The sequence below is a fragment of the Protopterus annectens genome, chromosome 5.part1 (assembly GCF_019279795.1).
Source record: "Protopterus annectens isolate FY-2018-M chromosome 5.part1, PAN1.0, whole genome shotgun sequence".
Lineage (NCBI taxonomy): Eukaryota > Metazoa > Chordata > Ceratodontiformes > Protopteridae > Protopterus > Protopterus annectens.
Window position 1 is genome coordinate 513,034,099 of NC_056736.1, and position 22,456 is coordinate 513,056,554.

The window sequence follows — 22,456 nt, forward strand, 5'->3', positions numbered from 1 at the left end:
AAATGTGACCTCAGCTGGCGCCCAACCCAGACTTTGGGATTCTGGCCGATCGGGGGCTGCTGCTGGCAGGAAGAACCCTACAGTAATGACTGCAACAGTGAACACACTCAAACATCTACATTTATGGTAAGAGTACACAACTGTACTTTACTTATCTCACTAATCTGCCTGTTAGGTTATTACTTATGTTACTTATCTCACTGATCTGCCTGTTAGGTTATTACTTATGTTACTTATCTCACTGATCTGCCTGTTAGGTTATTACTTATGTTACTTATCTCACTGATCTGCCTGTTAGGTTATTACTTATGTTACTTATCTCACTGATCTGCCTGCTAGGTTATTACTTATGTTACTTATCTCACTGATCTGCCTGATAGGTTATTACTTATGTTACTTATCTCACTGATCTGCCTGTTAGGTTATTACTTATGTTACTTATCTCACTGATCTGCCTGTTAGGTTATTACTTATGTTACTTATCTCACTGATCTGCCTGTTAGGTTATTACTTATGTTACTTATCTCACTGATCTGCCTGTTAGGTTATTACTTATGTTACTTATCTCACTGGTCTGCCTGCTAGGTTATTACTTATGTTACTTATCTCACTGGTTTGCCTGCTAGATTATTACTTATGTTACTTATCTCACTGATCTGCCTGTTAGGTTATTACTTATGTTACTTATCTCACTGATCTGCCTGCTAGGTTATTACTTATGTTACTTATCTCACTGATCTGCCTGCTAGGTTATTACTTATGTTACTTATCTCACTGATCTGCCTGCTAGGTTATTACTTATGTTACTTATCTCACTGATCTGCCTGTTAGGTTATTACTTATGTTAATTATCTCACTGATCTGCCTGTTAGGTTATTACTTATGTTACTTATCTAACTGATCTGCCTGTTAGGTTATTACTTATGTTACTTATCTCACTGATCTGCCTGTTAGGTTATTACTTATGTTACTTATCTGCCTGTTAGGTTATTACTTATGTTGCTTATCTCACTGATCTGCCTGCTAGGTTATTACTTATGTTACTTATCTCACTGATCTGCCTGTTAGGTTATTACTTATGTTACTTATCTCACTGATCTGTCTGTTAGGTTATTACTTATGTGACATATCTCACTGATCTGCCTGTTAGGTTATTACTTATGTTACTTATCTCACTGATCTGCCTGTTAGGTTATTACTTATGTTACTTATCTCACTGATCTGCCTGTTAGGTTATTACTTATGTTACTTATCTCACTGATCTGCCTGTTAGGTTATTACTTATGTTACTTATCTCACTGATCTGCCTGTTAGGTTATTACTTATGTTACTTATCTCTCTGGTCTGCCTGCTAGGTTATTACTTATGTTACTTATCTCACTGGTTTGCCTATAAGGTTATTACTTATGTTACTTATCTCACTGATCTGCCTGTTAGGTTATTACTTATGTTACTTATCTCACTGATCTGCCTGTTAGGTTATTACTTATGTTACTTATCTCACTGATCTGCCTGTTAGGTTATTACTTATGTTACTTATCTCACTGATCTGCCTGTTAGGTTATTACTTATGTTACTTATCTCACTGATCTGCCTGTTAGGTTATTACTTATGTTACTTATCTCACTGATCTGCCTGTTAGGTTATTACTTATGTTACTTATCTCACTGATCTGCCTGTTAGGTTATTACTTATGTTACTTATCTCACTGGTCTGCCTGCTAGGTTATTACTTATGTTAATTATCTCACTGATCTGCCTGTTAGGTTATTACTTATGTTACTTATCTCACTGATCTGCCTGTTAGGTTATTACTTATGTTACTTATCTCACTGATCTGCCTGTTAGGTTATTACTTATGTTACTTATCTCACTGATCTGCCTGTTAGGTTATTACTTATGTTACTTATCTCACTGATCTGCCTGTTAGGTTATTACTTATGTTACTTATCTCACTGATCTGCCTGTTAGGTTATTACTTATGTTACTTATCTCACTGATCTGCCTGTTAGGTTATTACTTATGTTACTTATCTCACTGATCTGCCTGTTAGGTTATTACTTATGTTACTTATCTCACTGGTCTGCCTGCTAGGTTATTACTTATGTTACTTATCTCACTGATCTGCCTGTTTGCTACTTTATTATATTATCTCACTGATCTGGGCTAGGTTATTACTATGTTACTTATCTCACTGATCTGCCTGCTAGGTTATTACTTATGTTACTTATCTCACTGATCTGCCTGCTAGGTTATTACTTATGTTACTTATCTCACTGATCTGCCTGTTAGGTTATTACTTATGTTAATTATCTCACTGATCTGCCTGTTAGGTTATTACTTATGTTACTTATCTAACTGATCTGCCTGTTAGGTTATTACTTATGTTACTTATCTCACTGATCTGCCTGTTAGGTTATTACTTATGTTACTTATCTGCCTGTTAGGTTATTACTTATGTTGCTTATCTCACTGATCTGCCTGCTAGGTTATTACTTATGTTACTTATCTCACTGATCTGCCTGTTAGGTTATTACTTATGTTACTTATCTCACTGATCTGTCTGTTAGGTTATTACTTATGTGACATATCTCACTGATCTGCCTGTTAGGTTATTACTTATGTTACTTATCTCACTGATCTGCCTGTTAGGTTATTACTTATGTTACTTATCTCACTGATCTGCCTGTTAGGTTATTACTTATGTTACTTATCTCACTGATCTGCCTGTTAGGTTATTACTTATGTTACTTATCTCACTGATCTGCCTGTTAGGTTATTACTTATGTTACTTATCTCTCTGGTCTGCCTGCTAGGTTATTACTTATGTTACTTATCTCACTGGTTTGCCTATAAGGTTATTACTTATGTTACTTATCTCACTGATCTGCCTGTTAGGTTATTACTTATGTTACTTATCTCACTGATCTGCCTGTTAGGTTATTACTTATGTTACTTATCTCACTGATCTGCCTGTTAGGTTATTACTTATGTTACTTATCTCACTGATCTGCCTGTTAGGTTATTACTTATGTTACTTATCTCACTGATCTGCCTGTTAGGTTATTACTTATGTTACTTATCTCACTGATCTGCCTGTTAGGTTATTACTTATGTTACTTATCTCACTGATCTGCCTGTTAGGTTATTACTTATGTTACTTATCTCACTGGTCTGCCTGCTAGGTTATTACTTATGTTACTTATCTCACTGGTTTGCCTGCTAGATTATTACTTATGTTACTTATCTCACTGATCTGCCTGTTAGGTTATTACTTATGTTACTTATCTCACTGATCTGCCTGCTAGGTTATTACTTATGTTACTTATCTCACTGATCTGCCTGCTAGGTTATTACTTATGTTACTTATCTCACTGATCTGCCTGCTAGGTTATTACTTATGTTACTTATCTCACTGATCTGCCTGTTAGGTTATTACTTATGTTAATTATCTCACTGATCTGCCTGTTAGGTTATTACTTATGTTACTTATCTAACTGATCTGCCTGTTAGGTTATTACTTATGTTACTTATCTCACTGATCTGCCTGTTAGGTTATTACTTATGTTACTTATCTGCCTGTTAGGTTATTACTTATGTTGCTTATCTCACTGATCTGCCTGCTAGGTTATTACTTATGTTACTTATCTCACTGATCTGCCTGTTAGGTTATTACTTATGTTACTTATCTCACAGATCTGTCTGTTAGGTTATTACTTATGTTACTTATCTCACTGATCTACCTGTTAGGTTATTACTTATGTTACTTATCTCACTGATCTACCTGTTAGGTTATTACTTATGTTACTTATCTCACTGATCTGCCTGTTAGGTTATTACTTATGTTACTTATCTCACTGATCTGCCTGTTAGGTTATTACTTATGTTACTTATCTCACTGATCTGCCTGTTAGGTTATTACTTATGTTACTTATCTCTCTGGTCTGCCTGCTAGGTTATTACTTATGTTACTTATCTCACTGGTTTGCCTATAAGGTTATTACTTATGTTACTTATCTCACTGATCTGCCTGTTAGGTTATTACTTATGTGACTTATCTCACTGATCTGCCTGTTAGGTTATTACTTATGTTACTTATCTCACTGATCTGCCTGTTAGGTTATTACTTATGTTACTTATCTCACTGATCTGCCTGTTAGGTTATTACTTATGTTACTTATCTCACTGATCTGCCTGTTAGGTTATTACTTATGTTACTTATCTCTCTGGTCTGCCTGCTAGGTTATTACTTATGTTACTTATTTCACTGGTGTGCCTATAAGGTTATTACTTATGTTACTTATCTCACTGATCTGCCTGTTAGGTTATTACTTATGTTACTTATCTCACTGATCTGCCTGCTAGGTTATTACTTATGTTACTTATCTCACTGATCTGCCTGTTAGGTTATTACTTATGTTACTTATCTCACTGATCTGCCTGTTAGGTTATTACTTATGTTACTTATCTCACTGATCTGCCTGTTAGGTTATTACTTATGTTACTTATCTCACTGGTTTGCCTGCTAGGTTATTACTTATGTTACTTATCTCACTGGTCTGCCTGCTAGGTTATTACTTATGTTACTTATCTCACTGGTCTGCCTGTTAGGTTATTACTTATGTTAATTATCTCACTGATCTGCCTGTTATGTTATTACTTATGTTACTTATCTAACTGATCTGCCTGTTAGGTTATTACTTATGTTACTTATCTCACTGATCTGCCTGTTAGGTTATTACTTATGTTACTTATCTCACTGATCTGCCTGTTAGGTTATTACTTATGTTACTTATCTCACTGATCTGCCTGTTAGGTTATTACTTATGTTACTTATCTCACTGATCTGCCTGTTAGGTTATTACTTATGTTACTTATCTCACTGATCTGCCTGCTAGGTTATTACTTATGTTACTTATCTCACTGATCTGCCTGTTAGGTTATTACTTATGTTACTTATCTCACTGATCTGCCTGTTAGGTTATTACTTATGTTACTTATCTCACTGATCTGCCTGCTAGGTTATTACTTATGTTACTTATCTCACTGGTTTGCCTCCTAGGTTATTACTTATGTTACTTATCTCACTGGTCTGCCTGCTAGGTTATTACTTATGTTACTTATCTCACTGGTCTGCCTGCTAGGTTATTACTTATGTTACTTATCTCACTGATCTGCCTGTTAGGTTATTACTTATGTTACTTATCTCACTGATCTGCCTGTTAGGTTATTACTTATGTTACTTATCTCACTTGATCTGCCTGTTAGGTTATTACTTATGTTACTTATCTCACTGATCTGCCTGCTAGGTTATTACTTATGTTACTTATGTCACTGATCTGCCTGTTAAGTTATTACTTATGTTACTTATTTCACTGATCTGCCTGTTAGGTTATTACTTATGTTACTTATCTCACTGATCTGCCTGTTAGGTTATTACTTATGTTACTTATCTCAATGGTCTGCCTGCTAGGTTATTGCTTATGTTCCTTATCTCACTGATCTGCCTGTTAGGTTATTACTTATGTTACTTATCTCACTGATTTGCCTGTTAGGTTATTACTTATGTTACTTATCTCACTGATCTGCCTGTTAGGTTATTACTTATGTTACTTATCTCACTGATCTACCTGTTAAGTTATTACTTATGTTACTTATCTCACTGATCTGCCTGTTAGGTTATTACTTATGTTACTTATCTCACTGATCTGCCTGTTAGGTTATTACTTATGTTACTTATCTCACTGATCTGCCTGCTAGGTTATTACTTATGTTACTTATCTCACTGATCTGCCTGTTAGGTTATTACTTATGTTACTTATCTCACTGATCTGCCTGTTAGGTTATTACTTATGTTACTTATCTCACTGATCTGCCTGCTAGGTTATTACTTATGTTACTTATCTCACTGATCTGCCTGTTAGGTTATTACTTATGTTACTTATCTCACTGATCTGCCTGTTAGGTTATTACTTATGTTACTTATCTCACTGCTCTGCCTGTTAGGTTATTACTTATGTTACTTATCTCACTGATCTGCCTGCTAGGTTATTACTTATGTTACTTATCTCACAGATCTGCCTGCTAGGTTATTACTTATCTCACTAATTTGCCTGCTATATATATTTCTCTCGATTTACAGTTACAGGATTTGTATTGTTTTGATTAGCTTCTTTTATATATTAGTACACCATTTTACCTTTATTTACTTTGACTGTTTATTCTTACTTTACTGTTACTGGCTGATATTCAGTTATCCATATTAATTGACAGTTATATCTTTTGACAGGGGCTTGCTTATGGATCTGCCCTCTTTGGATATTTACATTCTCCAGGTTTGTTTTTATCGCCTACCAGACACTTTAAAAACACAGGATTTGACATTGTGGCCACTTGGGCTGAAGAACTCACAGCAGACAGCTGGTTTCTTAGTTCAGGTATCTCCGTACCAGTAGCAATGGAGCATCCTGATGTCCATGGCTAGTATTCATCAAGAAATACCCGTGGTACCTGGCTGGTACCATCTCAGCATAGACAGAGGGGATCTCTTTGCCCTTTACCCATATCCATCTTCTGTACAGTAATACTAGGCCAGTCTTTAACAAGTCATATAATATTTCTAGCCTGCTGTGAGACTCAACATGGCATTTAATATGGACAACTGGCTTAGCAGTAAGTTTGGTACAAGTACAGCTGCAGTTTTGCCACATGTGTTCTCTTTTATTCAGCACCTTTGTTTGAGCAGGATCAGAGGTAGATTATTAATGAATTATTGTACTCAAATGTGTAAATAGGGTCTATATTATATCATCGAATGCTTAAAAAAGTGAACAATGAATAATCGACCCTGTGTAAGCGAAAGCTTACAATCTCGAAAGCTCAGAACAGCAATTCCAAGGGGAAAAAAAATCGCTGTTCCAAAAAAAATAAATAAATAAATTTGAAAGAATACATAAGTGGGGGGCTTTGCCCCCACACCCCCCTACTTAAATATACCAACTCTGAGATTGCACTACAGTGCCGAAAATGTCAAAGTAACGGAAGCGGCCAAGCGAATTCTTTCCCTGGGAAAGAATTTGCTTAAAAGCCGCTTCGCTATTTTGCCTTTTTGTTGTTTTAAGTTTGACCAAGACGCATTTGATAGAATGCACCTTCGGTCATCTAATAGGAACCCTGTAAATAAGTATGTCATTGGTTCAGTAGTAAACTGTAGGCAACTCCTCATCTACTATTCATCCAAATGAGTGAGGATGTTCCTTCAGGTATGCACAAGATATCATGATTTTGATCAGCCCAAAGTGGCTAATTTTGGGTGACTTCATTATCAAAGTTGTCAAGGAGTCCACAGCTCTTCTTAAAGAATTCTGTATCAAGAAAATATTCAAGTTTGTTCATCTAGTTACCTCACTGCGCACTGTCATGGGCATACTCTGAACTTGGCATTCAGCTAGATGCACCAGCCATTTAACCAGTGGTAGGGCTATTCTCCTAGTCTGATCACTGCGTGGTATACTTGTGGCAGAACTCTACAAAATGGCTGCTTCTGAACTTAAAATATGCACTCTAGTAGTTGCAACCATGACACTCCTGACTAAGGAGAACAGTGCCATATACTACAACACAGAGGGAAAAGGCATCTTTTAGAGAGGATAAAATACAAGAACCCAATAGACTACCTCCCCAAATACTTTGAAATATAGTGTGCTGACAGATCCCCTGACTGAGATCTTTTGCAGATTAATGGACAGTGTAGAATGTCCTGACGTCTGAGGGACAGCAGCTGTGGTACCCCTGTACACAAGGATGGGGGAGCAAGAAGAATGTAACAAACTGCAGTCATATTAGCCTAATAGCACTACTAGGGAAATTCATGAATATTATTCTGAGAGGAAGGATGGTGGATTTCCTAAAGTGCAATAAGCCTGAAGACAGCAACCAGTATGGACTGATAATGAGAAATTGCTCTCAGGAAAACATGATCAAGTTTTACACCTGGATTACAGATGAACTTGACAACGAAATACCAGTAGATGTGTTCTATTCACCCTTCACAAAGACCTGTGATTCAGTCTTACAAAGGCAGCTGATAGAAACACTGCAAATTGCAAATTGGAGCTACTGGTGGCAGGAATAAGATGCATGAATTGGTGTACTGCATGGGCTAAAGAATAAGAAATAAAGGGGTGTAATGAGATGGACAATGTCAGGAATAAAGCAAGTGACCACAGCATACTCATATGGCTTAGTCTTTGTGTTGGTACTCTACATTGTGTTTGTCTCGGTCATATCTAAGGAAATATAGAACAGGATCAGCCTGTTTGCTGAATATACAAGGTTAGGTGCAACAGAGTAGGACAGGAAGAAGATTCCAAAAAAGTGTCTGGAAAGACTGACCAAATGGGCTGAAAGGGGACCCTTGTGGTTTTACACAGACAAATGCAAAGTACTGTGCATGAGCCCCAGCAACCCCAGCATGAAATATCACTTGGGAACTTGTAGGCATCATGGAAGAAGGGCAGCAGCACTGAAATGAACCACCACAAGCACACAGAGAAGGTAGTACCTGCTGGAAATAGAATTCTGGGGTGTAATAAGAGGATATTCTAGAAACACAGAGGAAATTCTTCCACTCTGTTATGTGCTGGTCAGACCAAACCTTGATTACGGTGTAAAATTCTGGGGGCCATACAAGGAAAGTGACATCAAGCTGCTGGAAGGAGTCCAAAGGAAAGCCTTGTATATATATTGATGGGGGTGCAGAGGACAGGATATTACTACAAACTACAAGAGTCACAGCTCCTAATGTCAGTGATCAGAAATAAAATGTTGAACCATGTCATGTCATAGAAATGTGGGGCAATCTGTAAGAAACTCAGTGCACAGGCACAAATCCATGCCATCCCCCCTCTCTCTCTCTCTCTATATATATATATATATATATATATACATATATAGTTAATATATATATGGTAAAATCAGGTTATATTGGCTAGGCTTGTAAGGGCCCTTAAGCCGTTAGCCTAGTAATCTCTTATGAACCTATGAACCTATGTGAAGGTGTCATGTGTAGGAAGGGAAGAGAAACAGAAGGGGGAGTTCATGCAGCAGATTGTAGATTTGACCCTCCAATGCTACTTCTTTACAGAGAGGATGTTATCCCATAAAAGGGACTACCAATATGGGAATGGGACATGGAGTTGACAGCGGCATTCTAGAGACAGGTGTGGAAAGGAAACAGGAAAGATAGTGATGGAGATTTATTAAATCCACTAAAAGGCAAACTAGATAAACTTACCATCACAGCATATGTATATATTGTAACTTTGCATCCATCAATAGGAATAAATTCTGGAGATGGAAATGTTTTGTTACAGAACTCTGTCCTGCAGTTGCTCATAAACTTCCCATAATTTTCAAGTGTACCCACTTCTCATAAAAGGAATGGGAGAAGTAAATGTCAATGTCATTCCTTAAAGGAATGTTGGAAATGTTTCCATATGAAGATGTATTATACTGTTAACAGATGATTCCAGGGACAATGCACAATAAGCAACCATTGTATATTTGTCGAGCAATGCACTACTGTATAGAGATAGCAGCAAGGAGCCACCTGTGATAAAGAACCCTAGTAAGAGTGATCTCATTACACAGATGACCACTGCAGTAAACTAATGCTTCAGTTACATACATTCATGTCTATCACAAGTCACAACAGAAAATGAAAACAAGGAGTGACTGATGAAATTATTTATGTTCACACACTGAGGTAATTTATTTGATTACCTGGTAATACAGTTGCATTCACGTTCTCTGGCTCACCACAGCAGGACAGTCATAGCAAAGACTTGTTTGTGGAAAATAATATTACAAGTGACTCTTCAAAACTAATGACCTCAGCAAATACAAAAACATCTCCAATCTTCATGCCCACTGACATCTCCTGGGTCCTGGATACCCACTATGCTTACTGAGCCTCTTTACCAATATTATTAAAGCCACCCACAACAAGAATACCAAATGCAGATGATATATGTGTTTCTTTCTTACATTTGCACCTGAAAACAGCAAAAGTTCACCTGAAGCTGCTCTAATTCAATTTGCAGAACAAATCAATTCAAAGACATTAAATTCTCAGTCAAAAACAAACAGCACTTTAAAATAATTGTATTTTTTTTCGTATCTGCTTTGAACTGATATACAGCACATGGTCTATTGTGTTTGATGTCAAAAGCACTGCTTTGTAACATGAAATGCAAAAGTAGGTGGGGATCATGATAAGATAATGGCCATTCAGTACAGCTCTGAAAAAAATATATCATCAATGTGGACAACAGGAACAAGTGAAAGTTTATGCCAGGGTAATACTACAGCTAGTGTTGTAAAGGCCCCAGGACCATTAGCCTAGTACACACCTATGAACACCTCAGTGTGCTGAGGGAATTCATCTTTGCTTAGGTTGTTCACAGACAATGTATTTCTGAAAATCGTGGTTGTGTTACTAAAGTTCGAATACAACCTTTCTGTTTTTGCAAAATACTGCATTTCAGGAGTAAAAACAGACACAGCAGACTAGCAGAAGTGGTGTTATGCTTGGGTCGGCAGGTCTCCTTAGCCCAGGAGTGTTAGCAAGAAGCAAATAGACATAAATATTATCTGTCTCACAGCATTAAAACTTATACAAGCAGCTCTAGAAAGCTTATAAGAAGAAAGGCAAGACATTTTTGGTTCTTTGGATGTGAATAACCCGGATCAGCCTAACAAAGGATAATCAAGTCACTGCATCAGAAATGGAATTGTTCCGGAAGGAATTCTGTGCTGAAATGGTGTAAAAAGTGATGCAACTACTGACATGGCATGTTCTGTCATGCTGCAATGGTGAAGCTTTCAGTACAGAATGACCTTATGATGAAAGCTTGCATTTTAAGAGCAGAGCATTGGAGCATGGTGTTGAAATGTACTGTCATGCTCAAATGCCTGTGTTAAAGTAGTTAAGGACGCATGTCCCAATACCATAGCTTCTTCAAAACCTCTTATAAATGACTTTCTTTTTGTTTGTTTTTTTGAGAGCACAGCATATTTTGGAATCATAACACTGACAAATTGAAATGAATAAACATATTGCCTTGAAATACTCTTTGAAGAAATGTATGAATGAAGCGGTGCTTTGTCTAAACAACTGACTGATCTAGCAATAGTAAAAGCAAGACATCCAGTTCACTGAAATTCTCCCAAATGGAAAAACATCTTGAAAGCCAAACATTCAGACAGGTCACAGATGACAGAAGATGATTTAAAGGCTTTTTTCCCCCTTTAGCTCAGCATATGAGAGGAAGTCCACACAAACACATACATAAATAATGTTATGTGAAACGTTCCCAAACTGACATTTAGCCAGATTTTCAGCTGTCCATTTGAGAAAGATAATGTCATCAGATATACATAGTCCTGCAGCAGTTACTACAGGAAAGATGAAACAAAATGTTACTTGTTGAGAGTAGGCTTTTTGTCTCAGATAAAATGTTTACAGAGATGAACAATACTTCTAAAAACTGCAACCCAGAAACCTAATTGCATCCTGGGTTCAGTGTTATAAAGTTCTATAAACCAAAATAGTGGATGTCCGTTATAATTCACACAAAACATTTGAATCTGGGGTTGAAATTGCAGGCCAAAACATTCCTGCCTATGTGAGCAAGATAAAAAAAATCACAAAGAGTGTGCATTATATTTATGAAATTGCTCTTTATTTGATAAATATGAGTCTGCGTTATACACTGTGGTCATAGTCCTCAAAGCAATCAATATTTCATTAGAAAATATTTTTGTTACCATACCATAAATAGAATGTATTTTTATTTTTTATTTTTATTTGACATTTGTTGACCGGGCTAGTCTAACTGGATACATGTCCATTTTCAGTAGAGACCCGGGGAGAAAAGCTCCAAAGAAATAATCAAAATAGTTGAAACACTAATAAAGGTTACAGTAATATAGGCAAAGTACATATTTGTATACATTGTTTCCATTAATTTAATATGACAATACAATTTAGGAGATCACATAAGATAAAATAAATTCTGAAGAAGTAATCTTACAGATGGTTACTTAATTTACAGTTCCTGATTTCTCTGGTAATAAGGGAGAAGAAACTTAGTCAAAGAAAGGTAGTAGAAGTAAAAGTGTTAATAAAAATCAGTCAAAGGTTAGTCAGGGTTACAACAAGGGCATAACCAGTGTGTTTTAAGGTGAATTTTAAGTTTTTGTTTGAAAAGTGTTAGGGAGGATAGTGATATAAGTTCACTAGGTAGAAGGTTCCAGTTTTTCCCAACTGTGTTTGAGAAGAGAGAGTCACCTGCCATGTTATTGGATTTACTTGTGCAAACTAGTAGTTTATTTGAAGAGCGTAAGGTGTTAAGGTTTTTATAGGGGGTGATCAGGCTGGATAGTATTGGAGTATTATGAGGATGGTAAAGGGTCTTATGGGCAATTGTAAGTTGGTTAAAATTAAGCTGATTCTGAAGTTCCAGCCAACCTAGTTGTTATAGATTCTGACAGTGGTGGGTTCTGAAGGGTTTTCCAGTGGCAAATCCGGCAATATTATTGTATGATTTAGCCAGTTTTTGAAGATTATTTTTAGATGGAATTCCTACTGAATTTGATGATGTTTGCCCAACTCATATTTACTTTCTGAGAAAGTAATTGCAAACCAAGCTGTTTAACATTTTTGGACAGTAACAGACTACAAAATACCAATTTATAGAGTCCAGTGTGAAATAACAGGAACTCAGCAGCTTATAGTATTAATCATATGTGATAAACTCCTATGCTGGATGGTGCAGTGGTGCAGCGGTAGTATTGTTGCCTCACAGCAAGAAGTTATCTGGTTCGATTCTCATCTGGAGTGCCTTCTGTGCAGAGTCTGCATGTCCTCTCTGTATTCATGTGGGTTTCCACCGGGTACTCCGGTTTCCTCCCACATTACAAAGACATGCACCTGGATCGTTTCTCCCGGGGCCTTTGCTGAAAATTGGCTTTGTTCCAAGTCGGACTTTCCTGGTAAACAAATGTTAAATAAATAAATGAACATTGGGAGTCTTTGTTAGTTTACTGGTAAGCACCAGAGAATATGAAAAAAATGTTATTAACTTAGCCCTTTCATCCTTGAGGAACTATGTAGGACTTTGTCAGAGTTACACAGCAGGACAATAAAAAACTTTATATATACAAACCAATTAAGAATTAACTATATAATTAAATTATTAAACAATTAGCTAAAATTACAATTTCATAGGTCTATCTTTAAGAAAACACTTAATATTAATCATTTCATTGAACCCTGGAAATCTGTCAACCCCCATTTTCATCTGCCATAAACTTTCTTTTTATTCAATTATGTTTTTATAATCACCTCCTCTCGTACTTTTACTAACAATCTGTAATCCTTGAAATGCAAACTCTTTGTGTTCAGGAAAGTTATCTAAATATTTATATAGAGCATTATTTTCTTGCATTCTTTATATATCACAAATATATTCTAAAATATGTGTACAAACTTTTCTGGAAGTCATGCCTACATAGAAAGCAGTGCATCCTTGACAGGTAGCAACATAAACCAACCAACCCTCCCACATCCACTTTTAATTAACTTTAAAAATGTAGTACTAGGATCCATTTCTTCTGAAAAGGCATAACACAATTCTCTAGACCCTTTGATAACAAAAAACAAATCATCTACAAATCTAAAATAATATTTAACATACTGATAATACTTATGTTGATGGAGTATTTCACAGTCCCAATATCCTAAAACAAGATTAGCAAATGAAGGGTCTACAGCAGCCCCCATCACAACACCTTGCATTTGTTGATAGTAATTGCTGCTAAAAATAAAAAAAAATTGTTATTCAGAATAATATCCATAAGTAAACAATCTGTTCTAATCGTACAACTTTCCCAGTCTGTATAATGTGTTAAAAATAACCTAAAATAATCTAATCCTTCTTCCATAGGTATAGAAGTAAATAATGATTGAATATCTACAGTAAAAATATATACTGTCCATCTTCAATAGTGAATTGTCTTAACTTGCATAAACTTAGTTTCTGTACCAGTGGATTAATCAAAGTATCTATATAAATAGACAAAGTTTCAGTAATTGACCCAGCAGCTGATACATAGGTCTAAAGGGGGGGGGGGGTTGACCTTATTTTTATGTGTCTCAGGGATACCAAACAAAACTGCTACTTTAGGTTCCCTGACAACTAAAAACTCAGAACTGTAAATCAATATAATTTTGTTCCAAGACTTCAAGAATAGCATCATAAATATGATTGTATTGTTTATGAATATAATACAAACGTACATCTTATCTATCAGCCAATTCACGTAAGGCGTTGTTCTCTTCTTTACTGCTATTAAAAAACTTTTTTACTACTGTTTTTTAAGCCAGCCCCTTAGAAATATTAAAGAAAAATGGCAGGGTAGGGAAAAGCGGTGGATTGTAAACAGGTTTATATAAAACTTTCCGGCTTAATCTAACATTATCCAACAAAAATTCAATATTAATAATAACTAAGAGATGCGTGATGCACCACACCATAAAACGTATCTCAACGATTTATTCAGAGCTGTATCTCAACAAGACAAAAAACAACAAACAACGGATTAGCGCTTTCAGCTATCAAAGCCTTCTTCAGATCCACATTCAAAAGCCACATCTCAATCTAATATAAAGCATATAGCAGCCAATGACAAAAACATGTAAACAAGCTGCTTTGCTCTAACCAATACAAGTGCTTATACAAGCACTTCATCATCCAATGTGTTTCGTTATTCTAATTAGCTTTGACTAGCAAGTTAAGATGGAAAATGTAAATTAGACTTCGCTTTCTCAAACATCATTGGTCTCAGCTAGCAAATGAAAGCAGAAATGTAAATCAGACTTTACTTGCTTAAAAATCATTGGTTTGCGTTAGACATTAGACAAAACATAGGGAACTTATATCAAAAAAGTATTCCCTATCGCTTTCATAAGAATAAAAAACAAATTATTCCAAGTTCACTCATCAAAAAGTGCAATTCTATAAAGACATTTAACAAAACATATCTTACTAAAATATAAATAATTAAAACATTTTAGCATTTAAAAATATGTATGCAAAGTCCTTAATAACAAAGTGCTAATAAAATATAAAATATAATATATCTGTAAATTATGTAATATATACTACCTACATAAAAATTATTAAACAACAGAAGAAGAAAAATTACATTAATAGTATAAGCAAACACTATCGTTGAAGATGTCATAAACAACGAACCCTAGGAGCTATAAAAAGTCTGAACAGCACTATAAAAAGATATGATAACCATCTTGAATTTCTACTATAAACAACAATGACTAGAAAAAAATAAATATATATAAATATAATGCAAGTCACTAGGACAATTTATAAGGCAATATGGGTCATAATCAGAACCTTTAAACAGACGATAGTACACAATATATAAAAATCATATGAATGATAATTGTTAACAAGTCAACCATATGAAAATTATTTATTTATTAAGCTAGGCTGTATATTGAAAAATGTTTCTATTCTTCAAAAACGGCTTGATTGGTACACTTCCATTTTATCCAGGTGGATGATCAGCCCGCAGTCTCATAATCCATTTGGATTCCTCACGTTCAGTCAAATTCACCAAATCACCTTCTCTTTCATTTTGTTTTAACTGAGATATTATCATGAAATGAAAATTATGCCCTTCATTACTTTTTATATGTGTAAATAAAGCATTAGTTTCTTTTCTGGTCCTTATGTCTGATAAATGTGTTTGGAAATCCTTTCTTTCATTTTCATATTGGTTTTCCCTACATAAAAAGCTGTACAAACTGTGCAGGTAGCGATGTAAATCACATTTCTACTATCACAATTAGCAGTCCCAGAAAAATAAAATATTTTTTTCCTGTGTCCGAATGTGTAAATGACTTGGTGCAGTTCATTACATAGCAGGTCTTACAAAACCCACATTTTTTAGTTCCTATAGAGCTTTCTTTTTTCATCATTCTGCCAGAAGAGCCTGTTCCTTCCCTATAGCATAATAGTCTTTTTATATTTTTCTTATTTTTGAACTGAAAACTTGGAGTTGAACCTACTATGCTTTTTATCTTAGTATCAGCAGTCAGAACCGGCCAGTATTTCTTAATCACTTGGCAGATAGTATTATGGTCAGATCCAAAAGTTAAGCCAACTCTCAAAGAATTCATATTCTTAGTATTAGTATGATGACTCTCATTCCCTACGTTTCTAGTTGAATACAAAGGTCTCCCCTTGTTTTTTCTCAGTTCAGTGGCTTCTATGACATTTGAGTTCACTCTCCTAGTCGGATATCCTCTCTGTTCAAAACTCTTCAGTAAACTATTCCTTTCCTCAATTAACTCTGTTTCATCAGTACAGAGTTTAGAAATCCTAACTGTCTGATTTTCCATGATATTATTGAAAATATGTCGAGGATGCATACTAGTATAATGCAACATATGATTCCGCCACATTTGTTTACGAAAGAGGCTGATAGAAATACCTTCCTTCAGGTCTAAGCGTATACTAACATCCAAAAAATCCATTTCAAACCTGGAGCATTTGTATTCAAACCTTAAAAAATCAGTAGTCTCTGTCAGATAGTAAACAAAACTATTTAACTGTTCTCCATCACCTCTCCAAATGATAAAAATATCATCAACAAAACGATTGTATAAAGTAATACATTTGCTCCTTTGATTCATTGAGTCTCTCATCCATTCTCTCTCCCATTGTGCTAGGACCAAATTCGCATAACTATTGGCACAGGGGGTGCCCATGGCTACCCCCCAACTTTGCCAATAGTATTTGCCTTCATACGTAAAGATGTTATTGCTGAGAATTAAGTCAAGAAGTATACAAATTAGCCTAGGATTAGTTTTTTCTTCCATAAGAAATCTTCTGATGGCTTCAACCCCATAATCATTGGGTATAGACGTAAAAAGGCTATTAACATCTAAAGTCACAAGTAATAGATACTCAAAATCATTTACATTGTATGTAGCTTCATATAATCGCTGTAAAAAATCTCCTGTGTCTTTGATAACTGTATTAGCTTTAGGAATCAATTTCTTGAGCTCTTTCTCAACAAATATCGAAATAGGCTCGGTCAGCCATCCTCTTCCTGCTACAATGGGAAGTAAAGGAGGTGATATTAAGGTCTTATGTATCTTTGGTAGACCATTAATAGAAGGTACAGTGGGATGCTCAACCTCTCATATTGTTCTTTCTCAATGATTCTACTCATCAAGAGGTCATATAAATCATTTTTCACTCTTTGCTTCATCGAGTTCAGTTCACTCTTACTAATGTCATGATATGTCTTTATCATCGTTCAACATCTTTCTCATTGAAAAAGAATAGATTTCAGCATCCATTATTACCACTGCTCCACCTTTATCTGCTGGTTTAATAACTATATCATTTCTTATCTTTAGTTCTTTCAATGCTTGATTTTCATTGCTTGTTCATATGCATCTGCCTCAATGCAGCCACTTCTTCTTCAACAGCATGTATAAAAGATTCAACAGCTGGTAAATTAATGGGAACAAAAGTACTAGGTTTCTTTAGCATAATTTCTTTATCACCCTGTTTAACTTTATTATCATTCCCAAAAATATACTTCAAAGTCAGGTTTCTACCAAATAATTTGATATCTAAGAGAAACTCATCAAACAAAGTTAGAGTAGCTGGTATAAAGCTTAGACCTTTTTCAAGTAAATTCATTTGGGATTCTGTGAGTTGAACAGTAGACAAGTTCACAACTAGGGATTGGGCTGCACAATTTTCCTTTTCTTCCTTTCCCTGCTGAATGACCTTCCTGTTCGAGGAGTCTTGTTCATAATTAAAAAAGGGAGTTGTTCAACAATAGGTGCATGTATGGCCCCCTTCTTGTAAATCACCCCTAAGGGTCGTTCATCTTGTTCATGACTAGAAGTTATCGCCACCTCATCTGTAGTCCCTGGTGAATCCAGGGATATCATATTGTCATCCAACAGACAAACACTGCCATTAGTAACTTTATTCAAAGAATTAGGTCCATTTCCTTGGTGTACTTGTGCATTAACACAAAATTTTTTAGACCCAATTAACTTTGATTTATTTGTACTAGTAGCTGCACTTATTTTCTCTTCTTTTTCTTTATCTTTCTCTCTTTCTTTTTCTTTTGTCAATCCTTGTTTCTCTCCTGTTATCACTTTTTGAGTATTAATAGTATTCCTAGGCCACTCGAACAGCTGGCCATTTTTTATGTCATTGAAGTCTCTTGTCAATTTTTCATTTACAAATATAAAGTTTAAAGTTCTTAAGAATGTTGGCTGTCATGGCAGGAATAAAATTAAATCCTTAACATAAAATACTGAGTAGTGTTTCATAAAAGTGTTCTTCGGTCAAACTCAAAGGATATCCATTTTGTAAAGTATCAGTCATAGTATTTTTCTTCCCCTTGCCTTGTTATTCCACTTGGGAGCTGCTGTTCCTTTAACTTTTGGGTAATATCATTTTTGAAAAGTGGAATTTCTTCATTAACTGAAGACAATGATGTCAGAAAATGGGGCTGAACCAAATTGTTTGCACTATAAGTAGGTGAGGAATAAGCTGTACCAATACTATATGCTTCTATGTCTCTCTTAATTTTTCTAGAGATCAAAATTTTCATATCATTGTCAATTATATAAAAATAAAATCATACTGATTCTTAAAAACACTGAAAGACAAGGATTGCTTTATCTTACTATCCAATGTCTGAATTTCATGTCTGAGAGTAGAAATTAAAGACTCATTATGTCTCATTAATATTTTTAACATTTGCAACCCGGTATTGTTAAAAAAAACTCTTTGAGTTCATTAAAAATAGGATCAGAGACATTTACTCCCTTAGGACATTTAAAAATTCTACATCCTTTAGGTACAATTTTTAGAGAGACTCAGAAATTTAGATACAAATTCTCATAGACTAATGTCTTGTATTTTTTTGATTTCTTCTCAAATTCATGAAGTAAAGTTGTAAGAAAATCATCTTGTTGTCTATTAATATCATAATTAGAATAAAGTTCATTGCCAAAAGGGTCGATGGGAGTAGTAAATAATGTTTCAAGATCTTTCCCATCAGTAAAACCATCAATGGACAGGTCACTACAAATGTGTTTTTCACCTTGTTTGTTTGAATTATTAACAGGTGGCCCCAAAGGAAAAGGAGTAATAGTTTCAGTAGAGCTGTTAGTAGAATGTACTGTTAACAAGTCCCGAAACAGTTCTAAATTAGAAACTTTTTTGGGAAAGCTATACAACTGAAGATTGTAAAGCCAATAAAAGTTCCATAATAGATTGATACAAAGTGGCCACAGAATGTCCTTCCTTATCATTGTCAATAATGGCCATTAGGAAATGATAATCCAACACAAACAGTATGGCAACCAACCAAGTAAACGCAAAAATCACCCACCAGAGAACATGAAAACATTTTTATTAACAAAGTGCTTTCATCCTTGAGGAACTAGGACTTCATCAGTGTTACATAGCAAGACAATAAAAACATTTATATACACAAAACAATTAACAATTAACTACATAATTAAATAAACAGTTAAAATTACAATTTATTAGGTCTTCTATCTTTAAGAAAACACTTAATATTAATCATTTCATTTAACCCTGGAAATTTGCCCTCAATTTCATCTGTCATAAACTTACTTTTTGTTCGCTTATATTTTTATAATCACCTCCTCTCATACTTTTACTAACAATCTGTAATCCATGAAATACAAATTTTTTGTGTTCAGAAAAGTTAGCTAAATGTTTATATGGATCATACGCATGTTTTGCATTCATTATATCACAAATATGTTCTAAAATACGTGTATAAAATTTTCTAGAAGTCATACCTACATAGAAAGTAGTACATCCGTCACAGGTAACAACATAAACCAACCCTGTTATTGGTAAACCTCAAGAATCATAATTACTCACTCGGTTGATAATATTATCCTTTCAGGTTTTAGATTTATGCTTTAAATATTTTCAAAGTATTACTATTCCTTTTTCTCCTTTCTACCAAATATAAAATAATATGAATACATAAATATATTCATATTTGAATTTACTATTATCATATTATGCTTAATCTGTTGCTACTTCACTTTAATCACCAGTTACTCTAATAGTTTCATTATTTTTATCACAACAGTAAGCATCTGTTAGCTTAAACATTGATTTCCTCTGTTTTATAGAATTTTAGGTTTTGTGTATTCAGTTTCATGAATCTGCCTTTGGCCTGAGTTGCGGCTGAAAAAAATCATGTGATCCACCTCATTTCACTAGCTAACAAATGAATACACTTATAAATATTTCAAAAATCTGCTGACTGAATTTTCAAAGTTTTTTTTAAATCTTTATTGCCAGCTGATGAGATCAATTAATACCTCACTGTGTCTGTAATATGTAATGATTGCACTTATCTCTTTATAAAAGATGTAAAGACTAATTAAGAATCGTAACTTAGTGCAAGCATTTAGAAACCTATGAACTCGACTTTTAAATACTGAACGGTGAAATGTTTAGAAATCAGTAAAGACCCCTTCTTAGTCTTAAATGTTTAGCTTGTTTGAGCAACAACATTAATGTATGTTAATATGCATATTTTTAGAATGCAGTATCATTACAACAGAGCCTGTGTTAAAAATTTGGCTACATTTTCACTTATTAGTCATATGGTTTCATAACTGGACTTGGATCAGCAAAAGCCAATAAGAGAGAAATCAAACATGCACTGTAAAGTTTCCTCTTATGACCACAGAATAGAGCACCGTATATCTGATAAGAACTATTGGATTAATGTCAATAGAGCCACAACATAATAACCGAATGACAATCCTCTGAATTAGATCTGCAGAAACAACTTGCAGTGAACTTCGAAGTAAAGCTTTTCTGCAGGCTGTACCTCTCTTTGTAGAGGGACACCCCCATATGCCCAAATCTATACAAAGTCCATTTCCCAGTTCACAAAGTATCGGCTAAGAAAGGATAGAAGTTAGATGAAGCACAAGCTGTACGCACTACTGCTGATGTGATATAATGCTGCATAAAGCATTTATTGCCACTGTCAAATCTGTCCTCAAAAAATGAGGAGATACAGAAATATAAAACCTTTAGATCACCAGAAAAAAAATAATGGTATTACTTGTCATATGTAAACAAACACAAAAGTTCTACTGAAAACAAAATTTGTCATACCAACTGCACAACTATTAGAATGAAGTGCTTGTGACTTGATTCATACCAGCAAAGTGTAACCTCTATAAATATCATTCATAGAGGACTAGCACCACCTTAACCCCGACCTATATAATGCAAAGGGTAAGGGAGTTAAGGGCCACCAACCTCAGTTACAAATGGCATTAACAGAAATATACTGTTTCTTGTGGTGGTGGCTTTGATGTGCAATGTGAACATCTTAAGTTATGCTATTCTTTTCAGATGGTAGATCTTGTAAAATGACACCCAATTATTGATGTAATGGAATGATGGCTTCCCTAATGAGTATCATGGGTTGACAGCATGTGGGCTTTAGATAGTTAATGGTTCTGAAAAAAGTACATATTTTCAGGAAGATGTGGACCTAAACAGCAAAGAGATACCTTGAGGAATAAGGTTTCCAGGTGAGTAGTTGTATGGGGGAAGACAGAGGTGACAGAAGGGACTGCAGGGGTAGTTTAAGAGGAGGATAAATGTTGGAGAAAGTAAAAGTGTATAAATATATTCAATTAAAAAGAAGCTCAAAGAAGATGAAATAAAACTTCACTGGACTCTGAATACAGAGAGTCGCTACACTGACTTTCCTTTCATCACTTGGGTAAATGTTCTGGCCTTCCACAGGTACCCTGCTGAGCATGAGAAATGTTAAAGGAGGATGACAGAAAACATTTTCCATATTGTAGCAGCTGACAATGTAATATGCTGACTTTCAAAATAAATATGTCCCCTGTAACCACAAACACACTCACTTCTCTAAGTATACTCATTCCATGATCAAGTAGCCCTGAGTGTGACAAGAAGCTTGTCCATCTCCAAAATTCTGCAAACTCAGTAACATCACATCATACAATGTGACTAATAAAGTATTCAACTAAACATAGCTGATTAATCCTGTTGCGATTAGAGTTGTCTGAATGTAAACCACTTACATCCATAATCAGTAATTGCAATCCTAGTGTAACTACTACACAAACATTATGTGTAAACTTGTAGTCAGAAAAGACAGAGTTTGATTTTACCAACCTACAGTCACAAAGGGACTAAAGAAAAACTGCTTTAAAAGTATATGCTTTTGCTGTAGCAGTGAAGCAAAGCCAAGAATAACTTCAGATATTCCACATCTCATCT

General features: G+C 35.0%; 1 protein-coding gene across 1 annotated transcript in view; it reads right to left on the reverse strand.

Annotated features, from left to right (window-relative positions):
• The window catches only part of LOC122803493 (ankyrin repeat and SOCS box protein 11-like), a 279,636-nt gene that overhangs the window by 227,426 nt on the left and 29,754 nt on the right, over positions 1-22,456 (reverse strand). The gene's annotated exons all lie outside the window — the stretch shown is intronic.